This window comes from Erinaceus europaeus, chromosome 8 (genome assembly GCF_950295315.1).
Source record: "Erinaceus europaeus chromosome 8, mEriEur2.1, whole genome shotgun sequence".
In the NCBI taxonomy this organism is placed as follows: Eukaryota; Metazoa; Chordata; class Mammalia; order Eulipotyphla; family Erinaceidae; genus Erinaceus; species Erinaceus europaeus.
This window is the reverse complement of record NC_080169.1, coordinates 119,451,983-119,474,385: the sequence shown is the minus strand read 5'-3', so window position 1 is coordinate 119,474,385 and position 22,403 is coordinate 119,451,983. Positions and strand designations below refer to the sequence as shown.

The window sequence follows — 22,403 nt, the reverse complement described above, 5'->3', positions numbered from 1 at the left end:
TGGAACTCTGGCACTTTGGAACCCTCTCTCAGGGTTCCTTGGGGCGGGGCCAAGCAGGCCCGCGAAACTCACTGGACTGATCCAATTCTCTTGGCGGGGGAGGGCTAGAACAAACCAATGTAAAGCATACGACAATCGTCTACGGCCATACCAGCCTGAACACGCCCGATCTCGTCTGATCTCGGAAGCTAAGCAGGGCCGGGCCCGGCTAGCTCAGTCGGTAGAGCATGGGACTCTTAATCTCAGGGTCGTGGGTTCATGCCCCACGTTGGGCGCCATTTGTTATTAAAATTCGGAAGGCTCTTGCTGGCTTGGCTAGCTTCACGGGCGGGTAACAGAGACGACCAGAGACATACGGCTGGGCAGGGAAGCTGTATTTCTTTATTCAGGAACAACGATTCATAAACTAAACCAAACTAATCACCAAACAGAACTCTGTTGTCTCTTTGCGGCGGCGCAAGCACTTTCTCCAACTCCGGAACTCAGGAACCCTGGAACTCTGGCACTTTGGAACCCTCTCTCGGGGTTCCTTGGGGCGGGGCCAAGCGGGCCCGCGAAACTAACTGGACTGATCCAATTCTCTTGGTGGGGGAGGGCTAGAACAAACCAATGTAAAGCATACAACAGATACTAATTTTCTTTGTGACACACCAAGTACAAATGAGCTAGATTCCACATTTGCTGTTAATTACTGAATCTCACCGATAATCTACTCTATGAACTCTTCCCAGGAAAGATCCAATTTATCTAGGTTATTTCATAACAACATACTGTCTATTGTCTCTATCATCCTATCATCTGGTTAACTTAATGGTATTCAACGTTAATTCTTTTTTTTTTTTTAAAGGAAACACTGACCAGACCATAGGATAAGAGGGGTAAAATCCCCAACTAATAGCTCATATCCCATCCCCTCCTGTGAGCTTTCCTATTCTCTAACTCCGTGGGAATATGCACCCACGGTCACCATGGGGTACAGAAGGTGGAAGGTCTGGCTTCTGTAACTGCTTTACCACTTAATATGGGTGTTGACAGGTCAATCCATATTCCTAGCCTGTCTCTCTCTTTCCCTAGTGGAGCAGGGTTCTGGGGAAGCAGAGCTCCAGGACACATTGTCAACATTAATCTTTAACCAAAATAAATCAATTCCTTATTCAGATATTATTTTAAATCACTGGGAGGGGGGCAGTTGATTGACATGACTGTTCTCACAAGAGTACAGTTTTATATCTTTCCATAAGAGGTGTCAACAAATCACACCCTTTAACTGGTCATCCATCAGACATGGGGTTCCCAACCCCTTTATTTTTTTAGTTAATTAATTAATTTCATAGGTTAATAGGAGTATAGATTAACATAGTTCCCACCACCAATAAATCTATGTCCCTATACCTAACCCCTACAAAGAAGCTTAAAATCTATCTTTTCGCGTCCCCCTCCAGAGTCTTTTACGTTGAGGCAATATTCCAAATCCAGTCCAAGTTCTATTTTGTGTTTCCCTTTCTGTTCTTCTTTTTCAGCTTCTGTTTATAAATGGGATCATCTTTCTCTTTCTGGCTTATCTCACTTAACATCATTTCTTCATGCATCATCCAAGATGGGTGGAAAAGGTGGATTCATTATTCTTTTTTGTATATATAATTTATTTCTTTATTGGGGAATTAATGTTTTACATTCAACAGTAAATACAATAGTTTCTACATGCATAACATTCCCCAGATTCCCATTTAACAATACAACCCCCACTATGTCATTCATCATCTTTCATGGACCTGTATTCTCCCCACCCACCCACCCACCCCAGAGTCTTTTACTTTGGTGTAATACCCCAATTCCATTTCAGGTTCTACTTGTGTTTTCTTTTCTAATCTTGTTTTTCAACTTCAGCCTGAGAGTGAGATCATCCCATATTCATCCTTCTGTTTCTGACTTATTTCACTCAACATGATTTTTTCAAGGTCCATCCAAGATCGGCTGAAAACGGTGAAGTCACCATTTTTTACAGCTGAGTAGTATTCCATTGTGTATATAGACCACAACTTGCTCAGCCACTCATCTGTTGTTGGACACCTGGGTTGCTTCCAGGTTTTGGCTATTACAAATTGTGCTGCCAAGAATATATGTGTACACAGATCTTTTTGGATGGATGTGTTGGGTTCCTTAGGATACATCCCCAGGAGAGGAATTGTAGGGTCATAGGGTAGGTCCATTTCTAGCCTTTGGAGAGTTCTCCAGACTGTTCTCCACAGAGGTTGGACCAATTGACATCCCCACCAGCAGTGCAGGAGGGTTAGCTGAGTAATATTTCATTCTGTATAGAGACCACAGTTTTCTCAGTCACTCATCTGTTGTTGAACACATGGGCTGCTTCCAGGTTTTGGCTATTACAAATGGTGCTGCTAGCCAGGGCCCTATTAGCAGAGTCCTGAGATTCCCAAACAGACATGATGGGCCTAGACCTCAAATAGATCCCTCTTTCCATTGCTACTGGTCACCTCTATCAGGAACAACAAAACAGACTCCTTTGTGGGCCCCCATAGGACCTTGCCCTCAACTTGGATCAAGAACAGTAGAGAAAGTTCCACCCCCAAAATGGAGGCTAAACAACATATTCTATAATACACCTGAGGAAGATGGGTCCTGATATTGGGACAGCTTGAAATGTTCCTACTCGTCACCACAGAAACAGGGATGCAGAGGTCACATAGGCTCCTAAGCTGAATATGGGCCCCAGATCAGATCAAATCAATGGGGTTTACAGTCAACAATATTTATACACCTTTCCCATATTTGGGAGCTACTCTCTTCCCTGGTTCAGCTTTCGGGCCATTTTTCCAGCCATAACATCATCTTCCCAGACAATAACTTGGATTCACCTGCATATCAGATTTCAGGCTCAAGGGGAAAAACAAAAACAAACAAACAAACAAACAAAAAACTAGTATAGTAATGGGCCCTTTGGAATATAACTAAAATAGGTCTAGTAGCTATTTACAAAAAGGAGATCCCCAACTCTTCATCTGCATTACTTCAGCCTTTAGATTCATGATTAATCAACAGCTTGTTTAGCTTTATATGGTAACTCTTTTTTCAGCCATCAGGTTCTAGATGCCAGCCAGACTTCCCTGGACAGACAACCCCACCAATGTGTCCTGGAGCCCCACTTCCCCAGAGCCCTGGCCCACTAAGGAAAAAGAGACTCAGGCTGGGAGGATGGATCGACCTGTCAATACCCATGTTCAGAAGAGAAGCAATTATGGAAGCCAGACCTTCCTCTCACTCTCAGGCAGAAGTTGAAATACAAGATCAGAAAAGAAAACACAAGTAGAACCTGAACTGGAATTGGCATATTGCACCAAAGTGAAAGACACTGGGGTGGGTGGGTGTCGCATGCTTTACATTGGTTTGTTCTAGCCCTCCCCCACCAAGAGAATTAGATCAGTCCAGTTAGTTTTCGCGGGCCGTCTTGGCCCCGCACCTAGGAAACCCGCCAGAGTGCCAGAGTTGGAGGGTTCCTGGGTTCCTGAGTTCCAGGGTAAGGGAGAGTGCTTGTGCTGCCGCAAAGAGACAGCAGAGTTCTGTTTGGTGATTAGTTTGTCTTAGTTTATGAATCGTTTTTCCTGAATAAAGAAATACAGCTTCCCTGCCCAGCTGTTGTCTCCGCATCTCTGTTACCCACCCAGCTAGAGCCTACGAAATTTTAACAACAGGTGGGCGGGGAGAATACAGATCCAAGAAGGATGACAGAGGACCTAGTGGGGGTTGTATTGTTATATGGAAAACTGGGAAATGTTATGCATGTACAAACTATTATATTTACTGTCAAATGTAAAACATTAATTCCCAAGAAATAGAAGAAGAAGAAGGAGGAGGAGGAGGAGGAGGAGGAGAAGAAGAAGGAGAAAAAGAAGAAGCAGCTAGACCTTTCATCTTCTGCACTCCATAATGACATTGGGTCCATACTCCCAGAGGGTTAAAGAATAGGAAAGCTATCAGGGGAGGGGATGGGATATGGAATTCTGATGGTGGGAATTGTGTGGAGCTATACCCCTTTTATCTGATAGTTTTGTCAGTGTTTCCTTTTTATTAAAAAAATAAAATACATATAACAAATGGTGCTGCTATGGACATAGGTATAACAAATCTCTTTGGGTGACTATGTTTGATGCCTAGGAGGTAGCTCAATCCCTTTCAGTCTTCACCTGTTCCGTCTCTGAGAGTCCTTGGGTTTGCTGCACTAGACCACAGTTAGTTCAGGCTCCTCTTGTGTTTTCCTTTGCTTTATTTCTTAATTAACTGGAACATTTTTAGAGCATAACCACTTTTATGGTCAAAGAAATATGCCACTGCTCAACAACCAGTAATACTGACCAGAAATACTAAAAACAAATAACCAATGTTGCTGAGGAGTTATTCTGATGCAGTCTCCGCCCCCAGGTTTTACTACGCCCAGCAAAATCCTAGCAGTGCCCCCCTTCAACCAATCCTGGCCCCACATGTCACCCCTGGTTATCGCCCAATAAAAAGGCCCCTCACCCCCCCTTGCTCTCTGGGCTCTCAGCTCCCCCTCTCTCAGATCTCGCCCCCTTCTCTCCCCCGTGGTCAGGTAGTGGGGACAGCCATTGCCGGCTGGCTCCATGTGGTCTGAACCAACCCCCCCCATCCTATAATAAAGATTTGTGTACCCCTTTGCTCTGGACATCCACTCTCTTCTCCGCGGTGCAGCCTGACACCAGACCACCGCAATAACAAACCAAAAACATCTAGGCTAGGGAAGATGATATTTCCCCTACCTTGTACCTTGAGGACATTCTAAGTTGTGCCCTGAAAAGCAGTGCTCTCCAATAATGTTTTATTTTTGTTTATTTGTTTTAATGACATAGTTGCTATTGTTTTTCTGATAAATAAATACTAGGCCCCATGAGATAAGCCATCTGGGAGTGTACCCGCTTTGCCAGGCCTACAAGCCTATTTTGAGTCCCAGGTCCCATAGCCCTAGGAGAAGCTTCAGTGTTGTTCTCTCTCTCTCTCTCTCTCTGTCTTTCTGCTTGAAAAAGTCATTCTGGGGCAGTGAAGTCACAATGATGACAAAAGAAAGAAAAACAGATTTTGTATTTTCAGAACTGAGGTTGTAATGAACTTATGAAAAGCTGCAATGTCTAGGGACAGGATTAACTGCAATGGTGTACTTCATAAGTGCTAAATACATTTCAAGCAAATTTGATCATCGATAAAGGTATTTTTAATGTACCAGGAAAAAAATATATGATGCAGTAATGTTCCAGGGAAAAGATAGGAGGAGGGGGCCAGGATGGTGGCGCACCTGGTTACATGCACACAGTACTAAGCACAAGGACCTATGCAAGGATTGTGGTTGGAGCCCCTGATTCCCACCCAGAGGGGGATGTTTCAAAAGCAGAGAAGCAGGTCAGCGGGTGTTTGTCTTTCTTTCTCCCTCTCTGTCTTCCCATCCCCTCTCCATTTCCCTCTGTCCTATGCAATTTTTAAAAAGTGTAAAGGGTCACCAGGGGCAGTGGATACATTGTGCTGGAATGGAGCCCCAGCAATAATCCTGGAGGCATAATAATTAATAATAATAATAATAATAATAATATAAATGAAAATAGGAGGAATTGAAATTCAAAACTCATATACCTTCTACCTAGTATGCAAAGATTGTTTGAAATACAAGAGAGTAATGAATTTTAGTCTTGCATCAGTTATTTAAATTATATTTGTCAAGCAACAAATTTATCTTTAATGTCTTTACAAATGGTTCAGCTAGTTACTTTTCCCACCTCCACGATTAAGACAGAAAACTGGTTGAATAATTAATAAATCTGGCTCCTTTACCTATTTAAATCATTAATTTGTCAAACTTATTTCGAGTTCCTCAGAAATCCATACTAGATTTCTTTTCCTAATCTTAAAATTTATCACATGACATACACTTGAAAATAATAAAAATAATATAGTTGTAAAAACTATTCTATATGTACTCTAAAGATAGTAAGTAGAGAAAACGTATTTGGGGGTGCAGTGGCGTATCCAGTTAAGTGCACAAAGTATGAAGCACAAAGACCTGCACAAGGATCTGGGTTTGACCCCCCCCCCCGTTTCCTGAGGGGGGCACTCCACAGGTAGTGAAGCAGGTCTGCAGATGTCTCCCTCCCTCCCTACTGCTGTCTCCCCTTCCTCTCAATTTCTCTCTGTTTTATCCAATAAAATGGGAAAAAAATGACCAGGAGCAGTGGACTCATAGTGCTGGCACTGAGCCCCCGGTGATAACCCTGGAAGAAAGAGAGGAAAGAAAGAAAGAAAGAAAGAGAGAGAGAGAGAGAGAGAAGGAAATAAAGAAAGAAGGAAAGAAAGAAAGAAAGAAAGAAAGAAAGAAAGAAAGAAAGAAAGAAAGAAAGAGATGGAAAAAACACTTATTTTGGAACCATAGGCTTTCTACTTGTTAACATATTAAATAAGCCTGGGATTATTGTACAATTTTGATGATCTCAAAATCAACATAATTTGGGTGTAAGAATTAGGTCTATTATTTTCTTAGGTAGTTTTTATCACAAAAACCACATTTGAAGTCTTCTATACCATGGGAATTTGAGCTCCTTTTGTACTGATTCCTTATTTAAATAGTTTGTAATTATTAACATGATTTAACCATGATGATTAATTTTCTCTTGTTATTTTACATCAAGAAACTGTGAGTCTGTAGGAAGCAGTACACTGGAATTGAACCGGTTGTGGAGGGCTTAATAATGGGACTATTTAGAAGGTGAACAAGGGTTTCAGTGGGGAAATGCTTACCCCAGGGATTCTATCACTGCTCTCCTGACCCTTGCAAAAAGCTAAAGAGAAAATGATTCCATGGAAAAAAAATAATAAGTGTCACTTTATATCATAAGACAGCCTTATAGGGAGAGAGCCACAGATAAATGACCCATATTGTTTACTCCATCTGATAGACTCCTCTTGGTGTTGTTATGGGATGAAACCAACTAAACTTTATATAATGAATCCAGGGCCTTTTCCACGTATTCTACTTATGAGCAACTTTCCCCAGATTATTGTTATTCACTTGCTTAATGATATGGGAGAGGCAGACATGGAGAGGAGAGATACCACAGCACAAATCCGTAACTCATGGGGCTTCCCCGGCGTTGTTCAGGGTATTTTCATTTGGTGCCGTATCTCAAACCCAGGGTGCTGCACATGGAAAGCATGTGTTCTCCTGAGTGAACACTCTCCTGGCTCCAAAGGAACCTCTTCTTGTCAAGTATGCATTAGTAGAAAGTGGATATAGAGAAGAAAATGAAAATAGTACAATCAGATAACAAAACCCTTGCCTCCTTCTGAAAAATGGAAGACCTTCCTTAGGAAGAAACCACACTTGCAACTGGCACCCGTATTGGCTCAGCCAACCACGATCGTAAGTTTGTCTAAGTACTGTCCTGAGAACAGATGTTGGGAAGATAACACCACCTTGTCAGGGAGTCTTCACAGATGTGATGTACACTATGACAAGCAGAGGTGCAGGTCTAAATCAGTGAATTGGGATTAATGGCATGGCAATGATAGGATCTAGCCACCATTTTGCTTCTGTGTACTATGACAGAGGCCGGCCTGATTCTAGATTCAATAGCTACAGTAACAGTCGTGACCACTGAGGAAGGACAGTGACTCCTAAGGGCCCAGCTGACTGTATGTTTGGAGAGATTATGTTTGAAGGCTGGCTTCAAGACTCTTTCTACAGTCCTTTCCATGTGCTAGGAGTACACTTTGATGAGCTATTTTTCCTCCCTTGACAATACCTGGAATGATACCTATTGTGTGCCACTGAGACTCTCACGCAATATGCTATTGAATGCAACAGTGAGCATGGCATTCTGTTAGGCTTTTGCCAAAGCATTCTCACTACTCTCAGCTTGCCATACAAAACTCATATTATATGTACTCTTCCCTTAAATCAGAAACAGAGGTTGGATTTCTGTATGTGAAGGGAAAATTGCAAGTGATTAACCTTCTGTCTAGTTCAAACGTAGGTAGATCTTTGTTTTCAGGAAAAAATAGTTATTCAATAGGTGCTTATATGATTTCTTATTTGTATGAAGTAGATTTATAATAGCTACACAATATGCTCTTGTAATAAAGCTTGTACTTATTCACAAAGTGCTATATGAGACTGACTGTTTATTGTTGGGACTATGTGCAAGCCTGATAGAGCTTAGGGAGAACCACCCCCGTCCTTGGATGGAGGTCTGAGAAGATAACCTCTTGGTAAGTCTCTCTCAACCGAGGTGAGCAAAAGGGGGGAAACTCAGACGTGGTTCTTTCCTTCTTGACTCTGAGGCCCACAGATACCCCAATACTTCCCTCCATTAACTGCAGGCCACATGGCCACAGATTCACTTATTCAAAGTCACCTTCTGATCACAGAAGAACACACCTTATCACACACTTCATCACACACCTCAGACCCCAGACAAGAGAAATTCCAAACTATATGGCTTTTTGATATCCATCTTCTCTCTGTCTCACCCTTCTGGTTTAATCCCTATGCTTCTCTCAAATACCTTTGGATAATTAAGTTGCTTGCGTCATGGAGAATAACTGTCTTGTATCTCATCAATTCCTGTCATACCAGCCCCCTACCATAGGGGCAAGCTGACCTTTAAGAAACCTGTAATTTCTGACATATTTCAATAATAATTCCCTTTGTTTGTTTTTCTATTTAACTCATGTCCACCTTGCTAATAAACGAGTTCTGAGTTACACACTGAGGAGCTCCCTGCTGTCTTTTACTTCGTGTCACCCCTGTCATGAGCGAGAAAGAACCGGTCCGTTACCTTTCCCCTGGAGAGCACCCCGCCAGAGACCCAACAATTATAATGATTTAAAAATCCACAAAAGAGTAGAACATAGTAGAACAACTAGAAAATATACACTTAAAGAAAAGTTACTCTTGGGCCTGGGTGGTGGAACACCTAGTAAATACACAGACATTACCATGTGCAAGGACCCAGGTTCAAATCCCCTATCCCTGTTCAAAGGGAAAGCTTTACAAGTGGTAGGGCACTGCTGCAGATATCTATCATCTATCTATATCTATATCTATATCTATATCTATATCTATATCTATATCTATATCTATATCTATATCTATATCTATATCTATATCTATATCTATATCTATCTATCTACCTCCCCATCTCTATTTCTGTCTGTCTTTATCAGGAAGCAAATAAAAAGAAAATAAAGATTTACTCTTTTTTTGTACAACGTTCTACTCCTGACTTCAATTGAAATTGGTGACATTTTTAAATGTTCCTCCAGTGTTCTGGGTTGAATCACCTACATATAAAATCATCAAAAGTAGGACCAGAGAGATATTATAATAGTTTGTGCAACAGAATTTTATGCACAAATCATTGAAGTTCCAGATTTAATCTTAGCACCACAATAAGTCAGATCTCAATAGCTCTCTGGTAAAAAAAAAAAGGGGGGGGGGTAAATAAGTAAAATTACATCTTGCAAAAAAACGTACAGCCGCTACAATTAAAAAAAAAAATACCTTCTGCATCCCATAGTGACCCTGGGTCCATACTCCCAGAGGGTTAAAAAATAGGAAAGCTATCAGGAGAGGATGTGGGATACAGAGTTCTGGTGGGGGGAATTGTACCCCTCTTATCCTATGGTCTTGTAAGTGTTTCCATTTTATAAGTAAGTAAGTAAATAAATACATACATAAATTTTTTAAAAAGCCCAAACAATTCATATTGATGAGCTAGCTATTAAACAGTTTAAATAGGGCACAGAAGAGCTCATGCATTGCCAATCTCCAGGACCCAAGTTCACACCCCTGTTCCTCACCTGCAGAAGGGAAGATTCATAGGTGGTAGAACAGTGCTGTAGATGTCTATCCTCCTCCTCTCCCTCTCCCTTTCCCTCTCCCTCTCTCTCTCTCTCTCTCATACACTTTCTGAACCACCCTTTATTCAAAACAAATAAGTAACACAAGAAGGTTAAATAAATTTTAAAAAGGCAAAAGAAACAAACAAAAATTATTTCTTTAGATCATTAAATGAAAGCTGAGTAAGTTTAGTAAACCATAACAAAACATAACATAACAAAACCATAACAAAACATAACAGCAAACCATAACAAAAGGACTTTTCAAAGTTAACCCAATTACCAAATAATGTGATGATAACATTAACTATCCATTGTCTTTTTGAACCCTAAGACAGCAGGAACCTCACATCTCCACTTTAGAGCCGCTACTTCCCCCAGTCCTGGAACCCTTGGATAGGGCCCACTTTCCCGAATGCCTCTCCCAATCCATATCAAATAATATTGCATCCGCCGATCACAACCTAACCAACACAATGATTACCACCTCAACATGCTTCACTTCAGACTGTGTCCAGAGACTTCACGTGTGGAATGACAACCCTTCAGCTTCGTTACTCGGGTGAGACCTTTCCTTTCATAGTATACTCTAATTCCATCTCAGGTGGTTCACTTTCTAACAAAGTCCCAAAACCTAGATATACACCAGTTTCTGTGAGAGAGAGCATTTGTTCACACATATCCTTAAACTACTGCAAAATATATACCTGAAAGCAGAAGTACACTAGAGTTTGCAGTGAGTACTCCCCTAACACTTCCTCTCCACTATTCCAAGCTTTGGGTCCATGATTGCTCAACAATTTGTTTGGCTTCCTTTGTAAACTCTCTTTTCAGTCACCAGGTTCCAGATGCCATCAGGATGCTGGCCAGGCTTCCCTGGATTGAAGACCCTACCAATGTGTCCTGGAGCTCCACTTCCCCAGAGACCTACCCTACTAGGGAAAGAGAGAGGCAGACTGGGAGTATGGACCGACCAGTCAACGCCCGTGTTCAGCAGGGGGGGGGGAGGCAGACTGGGAGTATGGACCGACCAGTCAACGCCCGTGTTCAGCAGGGGGGGGGGGGAAGCAATTACAGAAGCCAGACCTTCTACTTTCTGCAACCCACAATGACCCTGAGTCCATACTCCCAGAGGGACAGAGAATGGGAAAGCTATCAGGGGAGGGGGTGGGATATGGAGATTGGGTGGTGGGAATTGTGTGGAGTTGTACCCCTCCTACCCTATGGTTTTGTTAATTAATCCTTTCTTAAATAAAAAAAAAATGTTTCCAAATAATTGTGGAATGGCAAATGTTTATTAAATAAATAAATAAATAAATAAATAAACAAACATGGGCCAGCGGTGATGTACCCAGTTAAGTGCACATAGTACTAAATGTATGGCCCTGTGCAAGGATCTGAGTTCGAGGCCCCAGCTCTCCATCTGCAGAGAAGAAGCTTCAGAAGCAGTGAAGCAGGTGTTCAGGTTTCTGTTTCTTTCCCTCTTTATCTCCCTCTCTTCTCCTAATTTCACTCTTTCCTATCCAATAAAATGGAAAAACTGGCCTCCAGAAGCCAGGAGTTCGTAGTGCTGTTCCCGAGCTCCAGTGATAACCCTGGAGGCAAGAAGAAAGAATAAAAAGAAAGGAAAACTGACTTCTCGCTCTCAGCAACCAAGAGTGACATATTTACTTGTGCTTCGCTATCTTTTATTCATCTTACATTTCTATCTTCAATCATAACTACTAACTCTCAAAGTTCTTAAAGGTGTTAATGATCTTGCGAAGAAGCCATCTTGGATGACCTTCAAATTCAAATAAACTTGACTAAGGTATATGTCACACTAGTCACTTTAAATATTATGAATCTACCACTTAAGGTGGTTTATATAATGATTTATAAACATACAGAGAGTGTAAAAATGGAGAAAACAGCATCTAGAAACACATAGAAACTGTGAGCTATTTTATGAGGTACAGAATTCTACCTCATAGGAAGGGTTTTTTTTTTTTTTTAAAGATTTTATTTATTTATGAGAAAGATAGAAGGAGAGAGAAAGAACCAGACATCATTCTGGCACATGCTTTTCTCGGGATTGAACTCAGGACTTCATGCTTGAGAGTCCAAAGCACTATCACTCAACTGTGCCACCTCCCAGACGACTTGCTTGTTTTTTGACCAGAGCACCCTTAACTCTGGCTATTGCTAATACTGGGAATCAAATCAGGAAAGGGAATTTTTTGAGAGTTTGTTTGGAAGTTCTAGCAAGGGAGCACAGCTACTCATACCCTTGACTGAAGGCAGGTCAGTCTCAGTTTAGTGCAGGCTGTCCTCTTAACTGGAGCACGCAGCTTCGGGAGGGATGCACATGGAGCCGTGTGTGTGTGTGGGGGGGGGACACCGCCTAGCTAGCCAGATCAGCCGAATCAACCCTGGCTATCAATGGGGTGACAGATGTCACAGCCACATCCTAAAGGAGAATTTTTTTAAAGAGTCTAATACCTTGGAGATGTAACTTGAGAAAATCAAGAATGGATTTAGAGGAGAGAGAGCCGAGGTGTGTTGCCTAACTGAGAATTTTCGAAGCTACAATTCAGAAAGATCAGAGTCTAATATCATTGTTGGGTTACAGAAATTGTTTCAACACAGAATCTAGAACCTAGTTAAAGAATCTCTTGTCCAAGAGTCTTGTCAGAAGCAAAAACAAACTTGAAGAGTTAAATAAGTGAAGCGAAACTACATATACAAACTTCATCTGGTTTGTATATGGGACGAAACAGTATTTTGTTGGCATTGGGATCATATGGAGGATTTCTTATAATCACAGAGATTCTAAACCACACTCCCAAGAATTATTCCTGATTTAGTTGATCTGGGCTGAGGCCTAAGATGATTTTTTTTCTTTCTTTTTCATTTTATTTTTCTCCAGAGTTATAGCTTGGGGCTTGGTGCATGCACTATGAATCCACTGCTCCTGGAGGCCAGTTTTGCCATTTTATTGATTAAGAAAGAGAGAAATTGAGAGAGGAGGGGGATATAAAGAGGGAGAGAGAAAGACACACACCTGAAGACCTATTTTGCTGCTCATGAAGTGACCTATCTGCAGGTAGGGAGTGGGGCCTCGAACCTGGATCCTTGTGTGTGTCCTTCATATTATAATTACTTAACCCCATGCACCATTGCCTAGTCCCCAAAATGTTTATTTCTTATAAAGTCCAGGTACTGACACTACTGTTGTTCCGGGCACTACACTTTGGAACATGATACACTGACTAAATGGAGTCTCTTCTTAACGAAGAATAGTTCTCGTGGGAGCAAGGAAATGAACCACACACAGAGATTTCTCTCTTCCTTGGAATGAACAATATTATATTCTGTTTTCCTATGGACTACTATGGCTACTTAATTAACAACAAATATCTGGATTTATAGTTGATCTAATGAAAGAGTTTCACTCTGACAGATGAAGTGCTGGAAATCAAAATTGAAACTTCATGCCTAAGAGTCCTGAACTCGTATCTGCCAAGTCACCTCTTCAACTACTAAAAACATTTGTGTGTGTGTGTGTGTGTTTGTTTGTGTGTGTGTATGCACAAGTAACTAAACTTTTAGGAACTGAGCCAGGAAATGGAGTACAGAGATGAATAATGACTAAGACTCAGTAAATGTAGTGATGTCTACAATGCAGAGACAAAGCCTTTTACAACTTGGTAATTTTTTGGATAATCTTCTTCACAGTGTCCTTCACATAGAAAACACCTAATAAACCTATTATAAAAGTTATATAAAGGTTATTTTTGAAATATTTTATTTACTTATTATGTATTTGATAGAGACAGAAAGAAGTCAAGAGAGAAGGGTGAGAGAGAAAGAGAGGGAGAGAGACAAATAGACACCTACAACTCCGCTTTACCACTTGTGAAGCTTACCCCTGTAGTTGGGGACCAGAGGCTTGAACCAGGCACTTTGCAGTGCATGGTAACTTGTGCTCAACCAGGTGCATGGTAGTCCAGCTCCATAAAGGTTACTTTTTTTTAAAAGACTTCTTTTTTAATATTTATTTTTATTATTTATTCCCTTTTGTTGCCTTTGTTATTTTATTGTTGATGCCGTTGTTGGATAGGACAGAGAGAAATGGAGAGAGGAGGGGAAGACAGAGAGGGGGAGAGAAAGACAGACACCTGCAGAACTGCTTCACCGCCTGTGAAGCGACTCCTCTGCAGGTGGGGAGCCGGGGGCTCGAACCGGGATCCTTACACCGGTCCTTGCGCTTTGTGCCACCTGTGCTTAACCCGCTGCACTACTGCCGGACTCCCATAAAGGTTAATTTCACTGGCATCAGAGAAACAGCAGTAGCACTTTCAGCAGATTTCATCTCTGTGCATGCACCACATTCTCTGCTAAGCATCCTCTCTTTTGATTCTTATAGCCACTCCATAAGCAATTTTCCTATTCCTGATGTACAGAGAGGAAGGAGACTGAGCTTTACAAGATTAAGCTACTCACCCCTGATCACAGAGCTAAAGCTGTCAAAGCTAGAATTGGAGCCCTGGTCTGTATGACTTCAAAGACCCTGTTACATCTCCTGGCTGTCTCAACAATGATTGAAGCCTTTTTTTTTTTTTCTTTCTTGTTATCAAACATCCATCCTTGTTATCTTTACTCTAGTAACACACATCAGAAATAAATAATTGTACATGGCTCCTTCATTTCCCCTCACTCATTTACCATAGTGTAGGATGTTAGATATAATTTAATGAGTTAACCCAATGTGATCTTCTAAATAATGAAAAGGACTAGCACTGAACACATGTCAGCCAATGTGCTAAGTGGCTTATCTCACTTTGCCTAAAAACCTCTAAGCATGATGATTACTACAGCTTTTATAAAGGAGGAATCAGAACCAGAGAAATTTGGCGACATTTTCAGAGTCACAGAGCTAAAAAATGACAGGTTTGAAACCTGAGGTTATTTTCTTCCTAATTGTAGAATTCTTTCAAACACCTCTATTCTATATTGCCCTTAAACTGCTCATGATTTCGATCTCATAATCATCTTTCTAAAAAGAAATGTATTGCCACAACCCAAATTACAATATGCATGATCATGAAGTTAGGTGAAAAAAAATGATATAATGCTATGTGGTTTATCATTCAAGTTTAACCACTCAAGCTGACACCATTTGAGAGAGGGAGAGAGAATTAAAGGTAACACAGCACTTCATTCAGTGTAGTGATGGCCAGGTTCAAACCAGGTTTGTATATGTGACAAAACAGAGACCACAGACAGGGCCATGTCTTAACATTATAGCTCCCAATGGTAGCTGATCCCAATGCCTCTCATACCTGTCCTTTTTAGGAGATTCAAACGAACCCCGATTTCCAGTTCTTTAAACAGTCCTCAGTTTAGTGTTATCTCAGTTCTCACTTGAAGAATCTTGTGGAACTTGCCACTTAGATATCAACTCCTGTGTCATAGTCTCAGAATGTTCTGTTGTTCCTTACAGAAGATTTAGTTATAATTGACAGAGAGTAACAATTATTCCATTCTAATGTGTAGTTCTCTGAGTTTTTATGAATGCAAACAGTCATATAAGCACTACCATAATGGTGTGAAGCACAAGGATGGTAAGGAACCTGGTTTGAGCCCCCGGCTCCCCACCTGCAGGGGGGTCGCTTCATAGACAGTGAAGCAGGTCTGCAGGTGTCTATCTTTCTCTCCCCCTCTCTGTCTTCTCCTCCTCTCTCCATTTCTCTCTGTCCTATCCAACAAGGATGACATCAATAATAACAACAATAAAAAATAACATTGAAAAAATCTTTAAAAATAAATTTCATGATTATTATCCATGTCATATAGCTCAATAATATAAAAAGGAGTGCAGAAAACATTGCATAATGTCTATGAATGTTACTCAGTTGATCCAAAGAAGGCATATCAAAATATCAGAAGACTACAGGTAGGAGTGATATTCTGTTTGCCAAGTACAAAGTAAGCATAGTACTTGATTTAAGGTTGGCATCTGACAGTACTCTTTGCATTCTCACTCTCAAATGAATCACTTGAAAATGTTTGCAAACTGATGTTTGCGGTTTAAGAAAATGATGCCAACATGGAAAAAAGTAAATATGAATTTTATCTGTTCGTCTGAGAAATGAGTTAGGGATGTATCTTGAAGTCAAAGGATGACATTACAAACCCAATCCAACACAGTCCCAGTGCAAACACTAGTTCATTATAATCTGATAACATCTTCAGAAAATTCCTCAAATATAAGTTCAAACCAAATTTCACTAGGAGGCCTTAGCAAAGTTTTATCGCTGAATAACTAGTTTAGCACTTTCTAGCAAAATTACTATGTGAATATTTATTTTTCCTGACTCCAGATATGGTCATGCTCTTTTCCATTTATTAGATGTGAGATGTAAATCAGTTATAGGAGTTTACCAGAAAAAAATGAGAAGACTTCTTTCACCTAATAGGTACAAAGGCAAGAGAATTTCATTTTCAAGAATCGTTGTGGTTACATCTATTTTGAATGATATGGAAGCACCTCCCAGTAGCAAGAACATCTATATTGTAATAGTCTATTTTCAAGAAGTTTGAATCATCGTTATGCTGACAAATGCAGCCACATTCCAAATATGTGCATCTCATAAAAGGAAATACATATTCAACAACTCATTAAAATCAAACACTTTTAAAAATCACAATCCAGGACCCAATACATATCTTTAAAGTGCTACCAATTTTTTAAACAAAAGGATTGTATACTGTGCCATGTAAAATACTTATCTCATTTAATAATGGGTACGATTCTCCAGATGCCTCTGAATTGGACAGAAAACATTATTCCCTGTGCTTCGCCACAATTACTTCTTCTACTCTGTGTCACCCAATATATATTTTAAACACTTGAATTTTGTCATGTATTGTGTACATAACAATAAGGCTCTTGAAAATTGTAAAATAAATTTTATACATGTTTTCTTTCCTTAGTATAATATTCCCCTGTGTTTGGTATCTACTTGTTCATGTTTCAGGACAAATGATAGCTCCAGAAGGAATTTGCTGTACTATCTCATTAGATTTCTTTGAGTCTCTGCATAAATGAAGACCTTGGAGGGTAGTCCTTGTGACAGCTAGAAGTCACTTCTAAATTCCATGAGCCTCTTTTAATATGTAAGACTTGAGGACTCAGGTGGTGGTGCACCTGGTTAAGTGCATAAATAAACAAATAGATGAAAATGTTAAAAATAAAAATAAGTAAGATTTGGGATTGGTTAAGCATGATCAGAACAAACTCCCTAGAGGATGACAGGGAATCAATCGCCTTTCAAGTAGAAAGAGAAAGCACAGTGAAGTTAATTGCAAGAGACACTGACAGTAAAGATGAGAACGTGGAAGAGAAAAGTTTCCCCAACTTCCCTTCAGGCAGATGGTGTGGTGGATGATGGAAAACTCACAAAACCCTTGAAGAAATCCTCATGCCATTCAAATTTATTTTAATATTTATTTATTTATTCCCTTTTGTTACTCTTGTTGCTTTTTATTGTTGTTGTAGTTATTATTGTTGTTGTCATTGATGTCATCGTTGTTAGATAGGACAGAGAGAAATGGAGAGAGGAGGGGAAGACAGAGAGGGGAGGGAAAGATAGACTCCTACAGACCTGCTTCACTGCCTGTGAAGCGACTATCCTGCAGATGGGGAACTGGGGGCTCGAAGCGGGATCCTTAGGCTGGTCCTTGCACTTCGTACCAAGTCATTCAAAAAATCCCCTAAGTCAGAAGAAATTCCTTTTCTATCCTTGAAAGATAAATTTTAGCAGTGAGGAAGAATTCTTATTAGTGCACTGGAGGATGCTAAAGAAGTATACTAGGTGGGAAGAACTGAAGGATTTTCTAAGTAACTCATAGTGCACAGGGCAGTTCCCCACTACTAAGAATTATCTGCTCTAAAATGCCAACTTTTCTGAGGATTATAAACTCTAGTCTGCTGCTCTGTTCCGTTTCTACATCCAAAATGGAGCAACAGCACATATGGGCAAAGGGATTATTCTCGATTTGCCTGGACTGGTATTCACCCAGATTTATATCCTGATGTGTGACCAGTTTGGTAACAGCCAGCGTGAAAAGCGAGGTTGAAGGCTCATGCTCAAAAGGAAAGAAATTCTTTCAATAAATGTAGACTGAATATTTCATAATTCCCCAGCCTTGATTTATCCACTAAAGGTCCAATATTATATGAACCTGTTATATTTGGGGGAGAAAACAAAAAGGTGTAATTCATGGAAGGGGGGGGGTGTCTCCATGCCAGATTATTTTCAAGGAAGTTCTTTGAAATGAGGACATTGTAGAGGTCCAAGGAGAAGAAGCATCAAGTATCCTCACCTCACCAGAAACATGCTGCTCAGTATATTGCAGAAGCAGCAGCAAAGCCATTGTGAATGGAGCACAGTAAGTGAGAGGAATATTGGACAAATGTACCTATTAGCCCTAGGTCATCAGGGGACCTTTGACTCCTCTGAGGACATCTGATGTTTTGATGAATATTTACTTTTAATGAAAAATAATGATATGGGGGGCCAGGTAGTGCTGTACCTGGTTAAGTACACTTATTACTAAGCTCAAGGTCTGGTGCAAGCATCCAGGCTTCAACCTATGCACCCCACATATGGGGGGGGGGTGCCGTACAAGCTGCAAGCAGGTATGTACATGTCTATCTTTCTCTCTCCCTCCCCGTTTTCCCCACTTCACTCAATTTATCTCTGTCCTACCAGTCAAATGGGGGGAAAAAAAACCTGCAGTCAGGAGCAGTGCATACTGAGGCATAGAAGGAAAAAAAATTAATGATTTTAAGCACTAGCTCTAAGTGATCTGATTCATGTAGGAAAAATATCACTCTCTAACTTTAGTTACAAAATGAGATGGCTGAGGGGTTGGAAGTTGACCTCATGTGTCATCACATGCATTGAAGTGGTCACTAAGTTGATTGTAGGGTTGTAGCTGTTGACAAACTGCCTCTCTGATAAGATTCAAAATGTGTTCAATAATAATTTCTCAGAACCCTTAAAGACAGACTTGACCTTGACTAAGGTAGAGTACTATAGACTGTGTATGTTGAACTGAAGATGAATCACTTTGCCTCTGTCTAATTTTCCAAAATCAAAATCAGTCCATCTTTTACAAGTGCAAGATGACTCAAGGCCAGGTGGTGGCAAACCTGGTTGACTGCACTCCTTACAAAGCCCTAGGGCCCAGGTTCAAGCCCCCAGTCCCCACTTGCAGGGGGGAAAGCTTTGCGAATGGTGATGCAGGGCTGCAGGTGTCTCTCTGTCTCTCTCCCGCTTTATCATGTCCTTCTCTCTCAATTTCTGGCTGTCTTTATCCAATAAGCAAATAAAGATTTAAAATTTTATATATATATATATATATATATATATATATAGAGAGAGAGAGAGAGAGAGAGAGAGGAGAAAAAATAGAGGGAGAGAGAGGAAGAGAGATAAGTGCAAGATGATCTTGTTCCTACATCAAATTCATTTGTGAAATCTAAATCCCAAGTATGAGGGGAGTAGGAGTTGTGGAAGGGGCTGGGTAGCTGACAAGATAGCACAAGACTTAGCACACATATCACTAAGTACAAGGACCTGGGTTCCACACCCACCTCCCAACTGCAGGGGGTCTGACTCAGGAAAAGTGAAGTAGGTCTGCAAGTATCTCTCTCCTCTTCTTTACATCCCCATCCTCTCTCAATTTCTCTCTGTCCTATCTAATAAAAAAGAAAAAAAAAAAAAAAGGAATTGGGAAGCCTGGCGAAGTGAATTGCTCATCTGGGGGGAGACCACATGAATGTGATTAGTACTCTTGGATAGAGACCCCCTCCTCTCTCTGTCCCTGCCTGACCAGTGACGTTACAAAGAGCAGATGCAGTCTGCACACCTAGCACCTTTATTTATACGTGCCAGTTTCCAGAGCTGGGAGAAGCCCAGGGATTTTTATCTATACTATCCAGTCTGTAAGGGTTTCTTAGAACAGCCTGAGCTGACTCAGGTAAAAGAGGGTTTCTTTTTTTGTTTGATCGTGTTTGTTTTGTTGGGCATTCAGGTGACTATTCTCAAACACATTAATGTGGAGAAGGGTATTAAACCCAAATGCCATTAGTGACTCCACGGGGGACTGAATGAAACTGGAGTATAGCAGGGACTTTGGGAATTGGTACAAATGAAAGAGTTGTCTATCATCAAGAGCACTGATTCTCTAAAGGAAATGGAATTTTATTCAATTCCTCAAGGACCCTGCTGGGCTCTACTGTGTGTCTCACAGGACAGTACCCAATTCAGTGTTACAGGTTCATGGGTCAAGGTCATGGATGTTGCAGCAATGTGAAAATGCTTGATGAAAATGTTTCCAGGCTCTGCTTCATAATTCCTTTATTTATCTCCCTGAGGACAAATGAAAGCACTTGTGAAGGAGAACTGGTTTCCTGGCCACATATGGAGTAGCACTGACCTAGGATGTTAGAGTAGCTGGAAAAAAAAAAAAAGATAACGACACGACACTATGAACAAAGACTTTCTGCATGGTATTTCAAGACCTTAGAGCAAAAAGTAGAACTTATGGCAGAGAAAACCTTTCTCTAGGGTAGGAATCTCATCAGAAAAGCATTGGTGCTGTTATGGAAGTCCAGCCTGAATCTCTAAGCTACCTTATACAGGCAGAGAAAGAAAAACCAAGGAATATCCTCAGAGAAGGAACATTTACCACAAAAAGGGGGGGGGGGGCTTGAGTTGATCTATATGATGCTCCTATGAACTGAAAAACAGTGGATTGACCTAAAGCCAGCAAGTTTAACTAGTCTCTACCATTCATAGAAACGGGTGTTTGAGAAGGAAGTTAGCTTTCATTAAAACAAAGGAAAGAAAGTATCATTCTACCTCACATCTAAATTATAGAGTGTACATTTTTCAATTTGGCTACATATTCTTTCTACAACTTCAGTACATAGGGGTCAAACTTTTGCAGAAGCTTGTGGGAACTGTTTATTTGCTAGAGCAGGAACCATATGAGTCAGCTCTGTCCCAAGAGGCATTACGTTCTCATTATTTAAGTACTCACAGAAACATACTCTACTGTAATACAACTGCTTTGAAATAAGGATGGAGGGAGCTGGGCGGTGGCTCAGCGGGTTAAACACACATGGGGGGCGAAGCTCAAGGACCAGTATAAGGACCCCAGTTCGAGCCCCTGGCTCCCCACCTGCTGGGGAGTCACTTCACAGGTGGTGAAGCAAGTCTGCAGGTGTCTATCTTTCTCTCCCCCTCTCTGTCTTCCCCTCCTCTCTCCATTACTCTCTGTCCTATCCAACAACAACAACAGCAACAACAACAACAATGATGATAAACAACAGGGGCAACAAAAAGGGAAAAAGAAAGAAAGAAAGAAAAAAGAAATAAGGATGGAGATGCATAGGATATTCTGTTAGTACTACATTCTTCAGTTTTAGCAATGTATCATGAAACATGAAGTACCTGATAAAGTATCTATTTGTCAACGAAATGAAGGAATGCATATGCTATAAATGGAGATCTCCAACCACAGGCTCCAGAGGAAATTCTTATAGCTATTTTGACATCAAGCATTTGAAGCTATTGTTATTCTAACACCAGGGCTATCTACATTTCCAGGGATTTACACTTACCTGGCCAATGCTATTTCCACTTACAAAGTGAGAATTACACCACATAGACAATACTTTTTGTTTTTTACCAAAGCACTGGTCAGTTTTGGCTTATGGGTGGTATAGGGAATTGAACCTGGGACCTGGGAGTCTCAGACATGAGAGTCTTTTTGCATAATCGTTATGCTATCCCTCCCCCATCCTGTGGAATGTACGTTTAGTTTTTTTCTCCTCCTAATATCTCACAGTTAGATTTCTTCTTGCAGTTAACTTTATTATTTTTTTTGTGTAGTCGATGACCTTTCACTTCTCCAAACCAACTTTTTAATCTATTTATTTTGGATAGAAACAGAGAGAGATTGAGAGGGAGAGGAGAGAGAGAGAGAGAGAGAGAGGGAGAGAGGGAGGGAGGGAGTTGGAGATTTGCAGCATTGCTTGACCACTCAGGAAGCTTCTCCTCTGCAGGTGGGGAACATGTGTCCTTGCTCAGTGTTATGTGTTCATGCAACGAGAGGCACCACCACTCAGCCCCTCCAAACCAACTTTTTCAGAGAGAAAGAGAAACAGAGGGAAAGAGGAAAAGATAGCACAGAACTGATGGTTGCTTCAGTGCAGTTGGAGATAATTTTTGAGCCTGGATCATTCACATGACAAAGCAAGTGCGATATCCAGGGTGTCATCCTGATGGCCCTTATAATTAACTTTATAGCCTTAGACACCACACTTCAGCCTTAATTCCTCAGAATCTTTACAGCAAGTAGCATCTTTTGAGATAGGGAGAGAAATTTGTATCGCTGGTATATGCAGTGCCCTGCATCACACTGAAGCC

At 40.8% G+C, this 22,403-nt stretch overlaps 1 protein-coding gene across 1 annotated transcript in view; it reads right to left on the bottom strand.

Annotated features, from left to right (window-relative positions):
• CNTNAP2 (contactin associated protein 2) overlaps positions 1-22,403 on the bottom strand; it is a 2,382,269-nt gene that overhangs the window by 1,421,632 nt on the left and 938,234 nt on the right. The gene's annotated exons all lie outside the window — the stretch shown is intronic.